At 40.4% G+C, this 15,400-nt stretch overlaps 1 long non-coding RNA gene across 1 annotated transcript in view; it reads right to left on the bottom strand.

Annotated features, from left to right (window-relative positions):
* The window catches only part of LOC140527499 (uncharacterized), a 29,232-nt gene extending 17,731 nt beyond the window's left edge, over positions 1-11,501 (bottom strand). The window contains exon 1 of the long non-coding RNA XR_011974818.1: positions 7,293-11,501. This is a non-coding gene — a long non-coding RNA (uncharacterized lncRNA). The remainder of the gene's footprint in view (positions 1-7,292) is intronic.
* Between the last annotated feature and the right edge of the window lie 3,899 nt (positions 11,502-15,400).

Here is a 15,400-nt window from a genome sequence, read left to right as displayed (position 1 = left end):
GCTAGGGGGTGATGGGGAGGAGAATGTATCGTATGAGAATCAATCAGTAATCATGTGTAAAGCACTTACTATGAGCCAGACATTATTCTAGGTACCTGGGATACAAATATACGTCTATACTTGAAAGGAATGCATAGTCTAATGGAGGACTGTACCCCCCCTGCCCCCCCGGAGAAATGGAATAGAGCAACTGTAAGGTACAAACAGTTGCTGGGAAGCAGGACTGTGAGAGATATTTCAGTACAAACCCAAGAGAATAAGTTGTCTGAAGTGTGGCCCCTCTATCATCAGCATGCTGACCAAAGGGAGATTGTGCCTTTGTGTGTGGGGTGGTAGAAAATGAGTCTCCTACTCAACCTTTACTTGTCATTTATTTTGCTACTCTGTCTTAATGAAGACCTTACTATTTGAATTATAATTATATATATATATGTGTGTGTGTGTATATGTGTGTATATATATAATTATAATTCTTTCCTAGTCTATTGGTAGAGAATATAGTAATTGGGAATTTGATCTATATTTTTATAACTAACTACAATTATCCCCAAACTTCCCATAACTGAACCTGGGACATCAAAAGATTCCAGAATCACATGAGACTTGTTAGATTAACAACAATCATTTTTTTTTAGACAACTACTACTACGTGCCAGGCAATGTGCTAAGTATTGTCAATACAAAGAATGGCACAAAACAAAAACAAAAGCCCCTGCTTTCAAAGAATTCTCAATCTATGGGTGGGTAGGTGAAGAGATAGACAACATGTAAAACAAAAAGATGTATGAAGAATAAATTGTAAATAATCTGAGAGGGAAAAGAGGAACCTGTGCCATATGCACTCTTTTTTTTCTTTCCTAAATTGCAAGTCATAACTGCTGGAGTTGATTAAGGGTGTATATACATCCCTAGATGAAATTTCATGGTTATGAGAGCAGGAGTAAGGATAGGGAGTAGGGAAGGAACCATCATGAACTAAAAGCTAACAGGGTTACTTTGTACTAGACTACATCTTCCTCTGGGTCTGTATGCCTAAGACGAGGTCAAAGCCACACTGGTTTCTGGAGGCTTAGAGATTTCTGGTGTCATTGGCCCAGGTGATTATTACAAAGATGGTGGGAGAATGTAATGAGGCCCTAGAGGGTAGTGCCTAGAAGATGCCATGGCCAGAGAGGATAGGTTGTCTGGGGGGCTTTGTTTCTTGAAAGCTTTCCAGTCTGTCTTGGATTGCCTTCCCTGTGCCCATGTCAACAAGGAAAGAACATTTACTGAGTGCTTACTATGGGCCAACCGCTGTGATGGGTATAAAATGGGGTGTGCTGGCCACCAACACACAGCTAGAGTCTGGCTCTCCACAGAGTCCTCCAACTCTCCCCTTTGCCTGATTAAAGTCGGAAAAATCGAATAAGGGTTAGAGGAGGCTCCCACTGTCATTGACCTCTGGGGAATGTGTGAAGGGAAGCCAGTCTAATATGATTAACCATTAGTCCTCCATCCCTGGAGTGAGGAGATGTCCTTGTCAAGGTCATCAGTGGGGACTACATTTCATTCAGCTGACTAGGGGAGAAACTCTCCTTTGCCCTCTGCCACTCCTTGTCCCTAAAGGCACAGGGTGACTCATAGGAGTTCTGAAGGCAGCTGGGGCTAGGTGAGCCTGATTCAAATACTAGGAATATTCCAATAGCATACTTTTCTATGAATAGCCTCTCCAGCTGTTCTTCTGGAGTGCTAGTTACCCTCTCATCCAAAGTACATTTAAACTATTCCTATTCATGAACCCAAGCAGGAAATATTGTTAAGTCTACCTTTGGCCTTTCAAGACCAACTTCATTGTCTCAGTTCCATAAACTCTCACCAAGTGAAATATTAACTTCTGATAGGCTACCAGGGTTCAGCAGTCACCAAAAGTTCTCTTTTACAGAATGCCTGAAAGAAGTTCGCTGTCCTGTGACTTTTGTGACCACTGATTGATTTTTGGTTCATCTCAAATATTATAAAAGCAGGAGAGATTTTTCCTGCCCTTCAAATTTAATATTGGATGACAGTTAAGATAACTAAGTGATTAAAAAATGGACAGGAAAGTATAGTGGAAGGAGTCAGAGGACTTGAGTCCAAATCTTTTCTTTGTTATGTCTTACCTTCATAATCTTAGTTAAGTTGGTGCTTCCAGGCCTCAGTTTCCCAATCTGTAAAGCAGAGGGACTGGATGGCTTCTAATAATAATTACTATTTGTACTGAGCTCTAAGGTTTGTAAAGCCATTACATATATTAACTATCTACCAGAGCCACCCTGTCAATTTTGAAAGGCCTGACAGGGGATGAATCTGGAACCCACCACCTTTTTTGGCTGCCCTTTTCCCTTTTGGACTCCTCTAATTGGTAGGAAGTTTTCCTGACATAGAGTCTAGGGTTACTTTCTGCAGCTTCTGCCCATTGCTCCTAATTGTGTGTTCTGGAGACTGATATTTTTCTTTTTGGATGTACCTTTCCTGGCTGGGACCAGATGAACTAGATTGCATACATCAATATGCATTCAATATTCAATATGTGTACTGCAATCTGTGCACCCAAAGTTCCCTGAGAAATGGGGAGTAGGGAGAGGAGATGGTTATAGATGGAAATGCTTTGGCCTTTCAGAGAAGTATTCGTTTGAATCAATCAACTAGTCAATAAACGTTTATTAAGTACCAACTACGTGCCAGGCACTATGCCAAGGGCTGGAGGTACAGAAAGAGGCAAAAGACGATCCTCTCCCTGAGAGAGCTTACAATCTAACGGGGGAGACAACAGGCAAACAAATACATACCAAGCAAGCTATATGCAGGATAAATAGGAAATAATGAAGAGAGAGAAAGCCCTGGAATTAAAGAGGGTTGGGGAAAGCTTCTGGTAAGACTTAAGAGAGTCTAGAGAAGTCCTAAGACATTGGCATCTCCCAGCTCCATGTGCCTTGAAGCATTAGTACTACAGAACCTCTGACGTCTGTCCTCAGGGAATGCTTCATGATTGGATGTGCCCATCTTTGCCTCAAGTTGAAGCTTCAGGAACTCTGGTTGCAGAGAGGTTGCCAGGGGATTTTCTACGGTCATTGTTGAAATGGGTAAAGTGGCTTGTGTTTCCAGTGTCTTTGCACATGCTCTCTGTCTCTGTCTCTTTGTCTCTGTCTCTGTCCCCCCACCACACACACACACACACACACACACACACACACACACACACACACACACACACACACACACACTCATGCTCATTTGGATTTGGAGCCACCAGTCCATTAGGCAGTAAAACATTTAGTTCTTCAATTTCCCCTAAAAGGCGAGATCCATATTGCCTGGATTAGGAATGTTTCCAGTGCAGTGCTTTCCTGACAATTTATCCCTTCACGTGACTACTCTTAGTTGTTCTTATGCTGGGTCTTGGAGATCTGCTGTGGTCATTTCGGCTGAGCTCATGCTCTCAGCAAAAAAGAGAAAAACAGTAGTCTCTCTGCAGGAATCCTGCCCTCCTAAAGACTCAGAGACCGCAAACATTTTCTTATTATACTGGAAAACAGTCCTGTGCTCCCCCACCCAAACTTCCCCCAGCCTCACCAGCCCGCACAAGTTTCTGAGGATGTTGAGTTTCAGAATAATAACAAGAGAAACTGTTGGAGAAGTGTTTGTGTTTTCTAAATGCCCAGCAGGGGTCTGAGGGAGGTTCGTCAGTAGGTTTTTATCCTTCATCACAGCTGCCAAATGGCCCTGCATGAAAGATTTTGTGTAAAGCTGGGAAAAAGCTACTGAAGGGACCCAGATTGCAGGAAAACACGACAGGAGAATTCTACTAGCTAAGGAGGAATCAGAATGGTCTGAGCTAATTGTCCATGGGACCAGGGGAGAGAAAATGTGGTCTCATGGAATACTCATCACTCGCATTTTTTAGCGCCTTTGGGTTAACAGTGCATCTTCCCCATAGTTGTATGATCGCCATAGCATAAGTCTTACTTCCCACCTAAAGAACTGAGACCGAAAGGTTAGGTGACCCATGAAGCCAGGCAGCCTCTGAGCGAGGATTAGAGAGCAAATCATTCTCCACCGTGATTCACTGCCTCTCAGACAAGCATTTGAGAAATCTGGCTTCAAAACCGAGTTTTGTGGCTAATTTTCTTCGTGACTGTAGACGAGTCATTTAGCTGCATTAGGAGTAACAGTAGTGTTCTACCTATTTCAGGAGGATGTCATGAGGAAAAAGTGAGAAAGTGATTATGGAAACATTTCAACAGCAAAAATATTCATAGTCAAAAAGCAGCAACAACCTAACAAACAACCCAAAACAAACAACCCTAATGTAAAAAGAAATCAAGATTCTCTTGATTCTGTCTGTCTCTGATAATGAACATTATATATCATACAAAGTATCATATATTAATACATTAGATATAATGTGATAATCAACATTATATACTATTATAATAATATGTGATAATTGACATTATATATTATAATATATTACATGTAATATTATACTATATTATCCATATATGTATTAATTGATTATATAATATTAATATATAATATATCACATATATTATAACATATTGCTATATTATACTTAATATTACCTGTGATCATCAGCATTATATATAACGTATCTTAATATATTATATACAATATAATAATCAACATTATGTGCTATATCATTATATATTAATATATTACATATAATATGATAGTCAGTCTGGGGTTAATTTATCTGGGTGTCCCTTACTGAAGGAAACTATATATGATGTCACAGCATACTAGACTGACTAAATGTTCAGGTATTAGATGGTGCAGTGGGCAGAGCACTGGACCTGAGTTTAAATCCAGACTCAGATACTTCCTAATTATGAGATACTGGGCAAGTCACTTAACCTCTGCCCACCTCAGTTTCCTTCTCTGTAAAATGGAGCTGGTCATAGCACCTACGTCCACAGGTTCTGAGGATAAAATGAGATAATGTTTATAGAGCACCTTGCAAACCTTTTACTACTATATAAATGTTAGCTCCTAATATCATCATCATCATCATCGACAGGTGCTTATTTCTGAAATGGATAAGTTCCAGCTGGTTTATAGGTCATTCTGGTTCTGAAAGCACATTTTGACATAGAAAATATGTTACAAATGGTGGATAGTTTCCCAGGCTAGCCCACAAAAGCCAGACTAGCCCCAAATGTAGCAGAATTGTTGTAGTTTACTATGTAGAGTTTGAAAGTGGAAATCTTCTTGTGGTGCAAGTAGGAAGGGGAGGAAGTTGAGTTTTTTCCTGAGTACTAGACCCACTAAAGAGGCAGTTAAGTGACTCAGTGGATGGAGTGCTGGACTTGGAGTCAAGAAGACCTGAATTCAAATCCAGCCTCAGACACTTACTAGCTGTGTGATCTTGGTAGGTCACTTAACCTTTGTTTGCCTTAATACACTGGAGAGGGAAATGATAAACCATGCTAGCATCTTGGCCAAGAAAACCCAGTGGACAATATTGATGTGCTATGGTCAGCAGGGTCATGGAGAATCAGACAGCAATAATATCCACTAAGGACAAAAGTCTGAATTAGCTCCTTATGACTCACATTTTGTTGTGTTTATGCTTGACAGAGCTTTAGTCTTTGACACCTTTTGCTCTTCTTTGTGAACCCTCTCCTGACCATTTGCTTATGGAAATGCTGCCAGGCAACAAGAGCATCACGCTAATCTCAATCTTCCACTGGAGTACCCTGCCTACGACTGCTCTAGCCTTCAAAGCTATCCATCCAAAATTCTGGACTTCCCCTTGGTAGTCGGGGTGGGGAGGAGTGTGAAGAGAGATAGGGAATGGAAGGACCATACAGATGGATGGATCACTTCACTTCTTTCAAGAGATGACTTCTTTTCAAGGTCCTTACTCTGAATGACACAGATGAAGGTTCCTGGTGGCTGGTGGCAGTGTTGTAAGATGAATTTGTAAGATGGGAATTCCATCCCAAAGATGTGGGATGGAAGCCTGGCTCTTCCACTTATGATGAGGCAAGTCACTTAATCTCTGTAGGCCTCAGGTTTTTCATTTGTAGAATGAAAAGGATAGATTATATGACCTCTGAGGTCTTTTCCACCTTTAAATTATGATTTGTAAGACAGAGATCCCATATGCTGGGATACATCATTAAAAGCAAATCAAAGAGCTAAAAATCTAGGTTTATAAAAGAGACCAATTAAAGTTTCATTATAATATTCCTTTAACTTGTGAGCTCACAAGTACATTAAAATATTAGACTGTTTACAGAAATGGAGCACATCTATTGTGCAAAGGCAGGTCAACCTGAACACTTCTTGTCTATATGTTGAAATGCGTCCCTGTCATGTTTAAAGAAAAGGAATGGAAGGAAGAGCCTTGGGCATAAAACCAGAAGCCATTTCAGATTGCTACTCAGCTTCATGATGTTCTGAGGTCCATTCCAGTTCGATGATGAGGTCCATGCCAGTTTCATTCAGGATGTTCTGATAACCATTCCAGCTCAGAGATTCTAAGATCCTATGATTTAACTCCCTAAGAGACTCCATTTCCTCATCTCTAAGATGGGGTCATGATAGTTGCCCTGTAGACATCAAAGAATTATTATCAAGATCAAATGAAAGCATTAAAAATTATATGAATTTGAAAATATGCTATTATTGCTAAACACCTTCATAATTACTCTGCCCCCAACTATATTATATATTTATGGAGGACTAAGACTAAATTTCATATTTCTTCCTCTCATGCCTGAAAATAACCAATACTTATGCTCTACACTCTTAGCTAAGCCTTTGCTCATTTATTGGTAAAATAGGTTAGCAGGTATTGGCTAGACAGAGAAAATACATTCCTTTTAATATGATACATTTGCAGAAGCTGTGATGTTAAGCTTTCTAAAGAAAAGCTGAAGGATGAAGGATTCTGTTTTCCAGCAACACTGACTCATTGATAAAAGAGCTTATTAAAGAGTGCTGTATTAGGTTTCTTTCCACCTGCTCAAACCATCTGAGAGGCAGCATCTCTAGTGGGTAGGAAACTGACCTTAGAGACAGGAAAACCTAGATTCATGTCCCTTTTCAGACCCACACTGACCATGTGACCCTAGACAAGGTCACCCTTAGTGACTGTAGCATGATACATTCAAGATATGTGCCAATAAACATAGAGGGAGTTTCCCCATCATTCCTTAGATCAAGGAAGCCATAGATCTGGTCCTGTCTCATTATATCATCTTGAACCTCAGAGCTGAAAGAGATCTCAGGAGGTGTTTCAATCTTACCTCTACCTGAAACCTGAATTCCCTCTTCAATGTCTTAACAATCGAGACTCTGCCTGAAGATATCCATGGCCAAGGAATTCATTACCCGAAGGAGTCCACTCCATTTTTGGATGATTGTGTTAGAAAAAACCTCCTATTAAATGGATATCTGTATCTCTTGGGCATCAGGTTAAGTGATGGTTACCCTAAAATCTCCCAAATATTATTTTTTCATGCATTTCTGATAGATTAGAGGATGGATATTATATCGGAAAGAAAAAATATTATCGTATTGATGGTTTTCCCCTCACTCAACAAGTATTTAAGTGCCTACTACATAACAGACTCTGAGCTAAGTGATGAAGATGCAAAGACAAAAATGAAACAGGACATGTCCTGAAGGACCTTACATTCTATCAAAGGAGACAACATGAAAGATATGAAGATTCTTGTATTCAGCATCTCGGTGCTCTGAATCTGTATTCATTGATGACAAATCACTTTGGAACCCATCTCCATCAGGAGATTGAAGGCAATTTGGAAGTCATTCAGAGGAGGAAATTAAATGATTGAGGTAAAATGGGGCTTGTTTATTATGAAAAATTAAATATGGATAAGTTATTTAAATGTTGACTTAATGGAGATATGATTACAGTTTATAAATATTTGAAAAGAACGCATTTAAAAGGTGGAGTCTAGGTATTTTATCCAAGTACCAGACACTGTAAGTAGGAGTGATAGGATGACTTAAGAAAAAGAGGCTTGAAATTATAGATTGGCTATAATTCTCCCAACTCAGCCCCTCTCTGAATCTTAAACTTTTCAAATATCCTACCAGGGGAATTGTGGGAATTGAGTGAATCATGCTGACTCCATCTTGTGACTCAATTCTGAATCTAGTTCAGTTCACTTTCTATTCAGTTATGGGTCTAGTTCAATTTCTGTCTTGTGAGAGACTGTATTCAATTATGGAAATTGTGAGAAAACTTCAGTGCATTGTTTGAAGTTAGCCCTGTGTGACCCAGAAACTGGACAACCTCTGCCTGTTGCTTAGACACTCTTCACTAAGGATCTGGGTTATGCTGATCAGAAACCCTATCAGATATGAAGATTGTTGCAAGTAATTTCCTCACAATTATACATCTCAAGCAACCCATATGTCTTATCTGAAAACTGGCCCTGCACTGGTCAATAACTTCCTGTTACTTAGTTCCTTTGATTGAACACAGACAATTGGTTTGGGAGTGGGACATATCTTTTTGGATTTGCTTGCTCTTTCCTTCCCAATTTGAAAAGTCCCTAGTCTTTCCTCCAATTAGAAATCAGATCACCTAATTTTGTATCCTGGTTTATATCCTGTTAGTTGTTTTAATGCATAAAAATCTGTCTCCTCTTGTATTTGGGGTCTAGTGCCAAGCTGAGGAGGTCTGGTCCCAATTTGTTATGCAATTGGCATGCATTGTTTAATAAATCGATATGTTTGGAAGCTCAGATCTTTGTTTTGACCATTATTTCATATTTCATTCCCATATATATCCAACCGATGATCTAACTCTGGGTTATAAGATCAATATTCTATTCAATTCAGTGCACATTTTTAAAGTACCTACCTACTCTATGTGCAACACTGGTCCAGGCTCAATAAATACTTAAAATCTTGAAATTATCCTAGACCTAACTTACTGGTCCAACTCTCTTCCCAGTGGATGAATCTACAACACCTCCAACAAACTGATCAACAATCTTCCAGGACTTCCCATTACCTATTGAATACATCTCAAACACTTCTGCCCAGGTTTCAAGACTTCTATAATTTGGCAACAGTCCAAGTTTCCAGTCATATTGTTTTCCTTTCTTGGGATATGCTGGAGTCAGCTCCAATGTTCATTGGAATTCCCATTGTTCAAATTTCAGTGCCTTGGAAATTGGCAAATGCCACAAATCAAGTGTTGGTTTACTGTTTTGTTGATTTTCTAAACTTAAAAAAGTGATGATAAAATGTTAATAATGCAGATTAAATTTAAAAGTGTGTCAACTGTACATTTTTTTCACAGCCTCTTGTTAAACACTTAACAGAACACTCTTACCCTTCACACACTCAATAGATCCGAAAAAATGAACAAGTAGTTGTCAATTTGCTAGCAGATCTCTGGGCCTTTGCTAATTGAGAGCTGGGGTGCTATTTCTAGAATGCTTATTTGTCTATTGAATTCCTACCCTTTCTCTAAAGTCCAACTTAATTGTCACCTTCTCCATGAAGCCCTCCCTGATTCCCTAGGTTCCTTCTTAGATCTCATACAGCCTATTTTCCTACTGTGCAATTTCATATAGCATAGTTATCAAATAGTCAGTCAACAAGCATTCATTAAGCATTTATGATGTTCATACTCCCTTACTAGATTACGGGATACAAAGAAAAACCAAAATAATCCCTGCTCTCAAGGAAATCACATTTTAATGGTGGAGGTAACCTGCAAACAACTCTGTGTATATAAGGTATGTATAACACAAAGGGGATCCCAATCTCAGAAGGCAGGGACTAGGTCAAGGTAGAGAGGTGTGTGCGGACTGGTCCTTCTACTGGATTGGAAACTCCACTTGCTCCCTATTACCTTCAAGATCAAATATAAAATCCTCAGGTTTTTAAAACCCCTCACAACCTTGAAGTTGTCTCAGATCCTTGCATTGCTGAGAAGAGCCAAGTCTATCAAAGTCAGTCATTGAACAATGTGGCTGTTACTGGGTACAATGTTCTCCTGATTCTGCTCATTTCACTCAGCACCAGTTCATGTAAGTCTTTCTAGGTTTTTCTGAAGTCTGCTTGTTCATCATCAAATCTCACCTTTTGCAAATGATCTTCTCCCCCCACCCAACTGCTAGAGCCTTCTTTCTGAGATTACCTCCTATTCACACTGTATAGATGCTGGGGGTACAAAGACATTCACATTCTGTCTTCCCCATCAGATTGTGAGCCCCTCCAGGGCAGAGGCTTCTTTTGAGTTTTTGTTCCACTGGTGCTTAGCACAGTGCCTGGCACATAGTAAGAGCTTAATAAATGCTTGTTGACAGACAAACTGCCCCAGTAAGATGCTCTGTACACAAGAGCTTAGCGAGCATTCAGAAAATTTTTACAACTAGGTTAAAGAATAATTTCACAGGGCTGTCTTAGACCAGGTTTTTCTTCCTCCTCAGAGAGAGGCTTCAGAACCCTGAAATTCCCTCAGTAAAATGAGGTAGCATTGATAGAATCACAGATTCTTAGAGCTGGAAAAGACCTCAGAGGCCAAGAATCCTCAGTATCACATCCAAGGCAAGTGGTCATCCAGCCTTCAATTGACAGCTCCCTCTGAGGAGGGAGACGTACCTACTAGTAGATGGGGGGTGGGGGTGGTTATTGCTGTGCTTTTCTCCTATTTTTAGGAGGAAACTTATCCCCTGCCTCCACATGGTAATCTCTCCAGTAGCTACAAACTATTCAGGTAAATGGGGGACAGTATGTCTCAATGACAGCAGCATCCCAGCTTGCATTACCTTTTGTTGACTCTGTGAGAAAACATGCTATTTTGCTGTTTTCATATAGTCCCCATATCCCTTTTATACCTTTTTGATTCAACATTGAATTGATGTCAGGGAAAGTATATGTGGATATTGGTGGCTTTTTATGTTGTGGTGGCTGCCATGTTGTCAGATGGTTGGCCCTTTGGTGTCAGGGTCCAGAGTCAGGGCTCAGAACTAGGGACAGTGATCTGTGTTTCTTGGAAGTGCTGGCTCACCATGGCCAGTTCTTTGTAGATCCACTTGGGGGAAAAGATGTCAGTCCCAAATTAAAGAGCTCATTGAAAATGGCCATCAGACAGACATGATCTCATCGATGTTTTCATCTTTATACTGAGAATAGAGAAAGCTCTATCCTCAAAGGGATAGCATGGGCAGCATTAAAAAGTATAGGTTAGCAAGGGTAAGGGTAAGAAAAGCTGGTGAAAATGTTTTGGGAAACTGGAAAATTAAGCATGATGCTTTAGCAAGCCTAGATTAAGGAAAGATAGTTTGGACAACAATACTAAAAATTATTCACAGTAATACAATGCTGTTGAGGGCACCATGATTCTTCCATTCAGTCAGGTTCATTTTGAAGCACTTCTTTAAAAAAGTGCTTTGACCTGTATTTTCTTATCTAATTGTGAGATAACTGAGAAACAAAGAGACTATGGAACTTTCAGGTCACATAACACTGCACACAATGTGGGTCCTTAATAAATGTTTAATGACTGACTGATAGATTAAAACTTAGCACTTCTGAGGTGTAACTGGACAGCAATTTGTCTGAAAAAGATCTTGGGATATGAGTGAACTGCAAGCTCAATGTGAATCTGACAACCAAGAAAGCTAATGTAGTCTTAGGCTTCGTAAAGAAAGGCATGGTTGCTGGGTGTGGTGGCTGATGCCCTGGATTCCTGTTACTAGGGAGGTTGAGGTTGGAGGAACTCTTGAACTTAGGTCTGAACTGCAGTGGGCTAATGAGGCTTTTGGCATGGACTCAATAGGGAGATAGACAGGAAGGAAGGGAGGAAGGGAAGAAGGAAGGAAGGAGGAGAGAGAGAAAGAAAGAGAAGAGGGGAAGGAAGGAAACAAAGAAGGGAGGAAAGAAGGGAAGGAAGAAAGGAAAGAGGAAAAGGGAGAGAAGGAAGGAAGGAAGGAAGGAAGGAAGGAAGGAAGGAAGGAAGGAAGGAAGGAAGGAAGGAAGGGAGCATTCAGGACTACAGCAATGGTCTATGCTCTGACCACAGCTAGAATATTGCCTTCAGCTCATTCTAGAATAGATATTTACAAGATGAAGAAAACTAAGTAGGGCAACTGAGTCGTGTTCAAATATTTGAATGATAGTGGTATGGAAGGGGGATTACATCATTTTGCTTAGCCCAGATGGAGATCTAGAAACAATGAACAGAAGCTGCAAAGACAGAAATTTAGGATTGATGTCAGGAAAAATACTTCCTAACAATTACAGCTATTTAAATGTAGTGCACGTTTCTACAATGTTTCATTTTCATGATCAATTCTAATATCCCTCATTTGATATTCAAAGCCTTTCGTAACTTTCCCTCCTCCCTTCTAGTCTTCTTATCCCTTATGCTTTACCATGTACTCTTCAACTCAGTGATGCTGGCCTTCTTGCAGTTCCTGATACAAGACACTCCATCCCCTGATTCCAGGCATTTTCCCTGACTGTCCCTCATGCTTGCAATGATCTCCCTGCTCATCTCAGCCTCCTGGCTTCCTTCAAGTCCCTACTACAATCTCACTTTCTATAGGAAGCCTTTCCCACTGCCTCTGAATTCTGCTGACTTCCCTCTGTTGATTGTCGTATCCTGTATATAGTTGTTTGTAGTTGTTTGCATCTTGTCTCCCCCATTAGATTATGAGTTCCTTGGCAGGGACTATCTTTTGCCTTTCTTTGCATTCCAAGGCTTGGCCAGTGCCTGACACAGAGTAAGTGTGACTGACTGACCGACCCTTGTTGAGAGTTGAAGGGGCCTTTGGAAGTTCCAAACAGAGAAGTAAATGAGTGAGAATCTGGGCTAGAATGAGGAAGGTTCAGAGGTTCTTCGAAAACCCCACTTTCTTCTTTTGTTGCTTTGGAGTTAGAGTTACTTCCTGTTGGCCACTCCATTCAGGAAGTGAGTCAAGAGAAACAATGGTCTTCCTTTTTGTCATTCTATGTCTTAGAGACACCTGGTGGGACAGTACATAGAGTGCTGGGTCTGGAATCAGGAAAACTTGAGCTCAAACATGACCACAGATACTTACTAGTTGTGTGACCCCAGGCAAGTCACTTCACCTCTGTTTGTCCCAGTTTTCTCAACCGTAAAATGGGGATAATAATAGCACCTACCTTCAACTGTAAGAATCAAATGAAATAATATTTGTAGAAGTGTTTGGCGCATAGTAGGTACTACATACAAATGCTTCTTTCCTTTCCACCGCGCTTTAGGCTGAGGACTTCTCTTAACCACCGCCTCCCCAATTTCCCTTTCCAGTCTTTTCTTCTTTATGAAATCTAAGGCTAACACTATTTGTACATCCTGTCTCAGAGTTCTTGTGAGGAAATCATTCCATAAATCTTAAAATGCAATATAAATCAGAGTTATTATTAATGGAGAGATTGTTTGGCATTATGTCTAGGGAGCTAGCCTCAAGTCTCAGGAAGACCTAGGTTCTCGTCCTTCTTCTGACACTGATACTCTGTGATCCTGAACAAGTTATTTAACTATTCAGGCAGTTAAGTTAATAAATCAGTCAATAAATGATTACTGAATACCCACTATGTGCCAGGCACTATGCCATGTGCTGGGGATACAGAGGAAAGGGGATCAGATAGAATTAAGGGGGATCAGGAAAGGCTTCCTATAGAAGACAGGGATTTAGATGAGACTTAAAGGAAACCAGAGATGATGAAGGAGAACATTGTAAGTATCAGGGACAGCTAGTGAAGATGCCTCAAGTCCAGAGATGGAGTGTCAGTGATCCCAGGCAACATTCTAAGATTTAAAAATCACAGAGCAGGTCCTAATTTGCACTGGTAAAATGAGTTTCCTCTCTAGGAGTTCCCTATACCAAAGAAATCACAGACCTGGTCCAAAAAACAAACAAACAAACAAACTCCCATGCATCCACCTGATTATTTTAGAAATCTTTACTTTTTTACTTATTTGATTTACCAAGCAGTCCTTCCTTCTATACTAGCAGAGCTGTTCAGGATATGTTACCATGTTATACTGAATGCAACAGACAAAATGAGGTAGAACAATAGGGTTTGACAAAGAGGGAACAGTAATTCCTTACTGTAATCTTCCCAGACTGGAAGATTACAATAGTGTGTGTTTGTCCTTCATCGCCGAAGAACACCATGCCATCAGAGAAATGATGACACAACTTGCACTTGACTTTGTTCTTTTTTTGAGTGAGGGAGGGCTGTGCAGGTCACCAACCTCACTTCTCCTCCAGAGCCATCTGAATCCAGTGACCTGATATTCGTCAGGATGACTGGAGATGGCCCAGGATGAGGCAATTGGGGTTAAGTGACTTGCTCAAGATCACACAGCTAGTGAGTATCAAGTAGCTGAGGTGAGACTTGAACTCCTGACTCCTTCACCAGTGCTCTATCCATTGCACCACCTAGCTGCCCCAAGGTTACAATAAGGAACCTATAGAAAGATTCCCTTTACCCATTTGGGTTGAAGAAACAAATACTGTCTAAAGCCCTGTCTTCCCTTCTGATTCATGACCCTTTTCACTTCTTGCTGTAATTCCTGGGAGATACATAGGAAGACACCTGAGAGAACTTCCCCTGCCTATCTACATGAGGGACATAGTTCAGTAAGGAAGACTTTGGCCCCACTGGGAATTTTCATACCCAAGAACCTGCTGACATAAACAAAGGGAATTGTATGGCTCTGAGTTAGAAACTTTGTTTTTGGAAGCTGGAAACTGATTTCAGCAGCAATCATTCACCATGTTTCACTAATTGTGTGTGTGTACAGAAGGCCTAGTAAGGATTCTTAGGGTCTCTAGAGCTTATTACTTGCTCTGCTTAGGTAATAGCATAGTGCAAATAAGTCCCACTGGGATTCTATATATGTAAACAGCTTCCAAGCTGACATTTAAACACTTGCCCCATACAATTCATGGTTAAAGTGACCAGACTTTAGATAAGCTAAGGGGTGGGCCTCTCAAGTCTTGTGCTCATGCTTGGGAGAAAGGAGTAGAATGATTCTAAAATCCTTACTGGTAAGATTAGGAGCATTAAGGTTGGAAAAGAATCTTAAAAGAAATGAAGAAAGGGGGCAGAACCAGCTCTCAAATTCCTTGAAAAGTGCACACATAGTTTTAACCTACAGGTGGCACTGTTAACCACTAACATGACCATGTTCAGGGAAAGGCTCTAACCCTAGAGAGTCTCATGATTACCTCTGCGGTTATGAAATTCCAACCCAATGAGCTGAAAAGCTGGAGAAGTGTCAACTTTTCTATCGTTGTCAAAGAGAACAGATAGACTTCTATCTTTCAATTCCAACTACCTTTCTTTGGGTAGTTGTACCAAATCTCAGCCTGGGGTTGTAGATTATTGT

This window comes from Notamacropus eugenii, chromosome 2, assembly GCF_028372415.1.
Source record: "Notamacropus eugenii isolate mMacEug1 chromosome 2, mMacEug1.pri_v2, whole genome shotgun sequence".
Classification (NCBI taxonomy): domain Eukaryota; kingdom Metazoa; phylum Chordata; class Mammalia; order Diprotodontia; family Macropodidae; genus Notamacropus; species Notamacropus eugenii.
The sequence above is the reverse complement of the archived record's forward strand: the minus strand, read 5'-3'. Positions and strand labels throughout refer to the sequence as shown.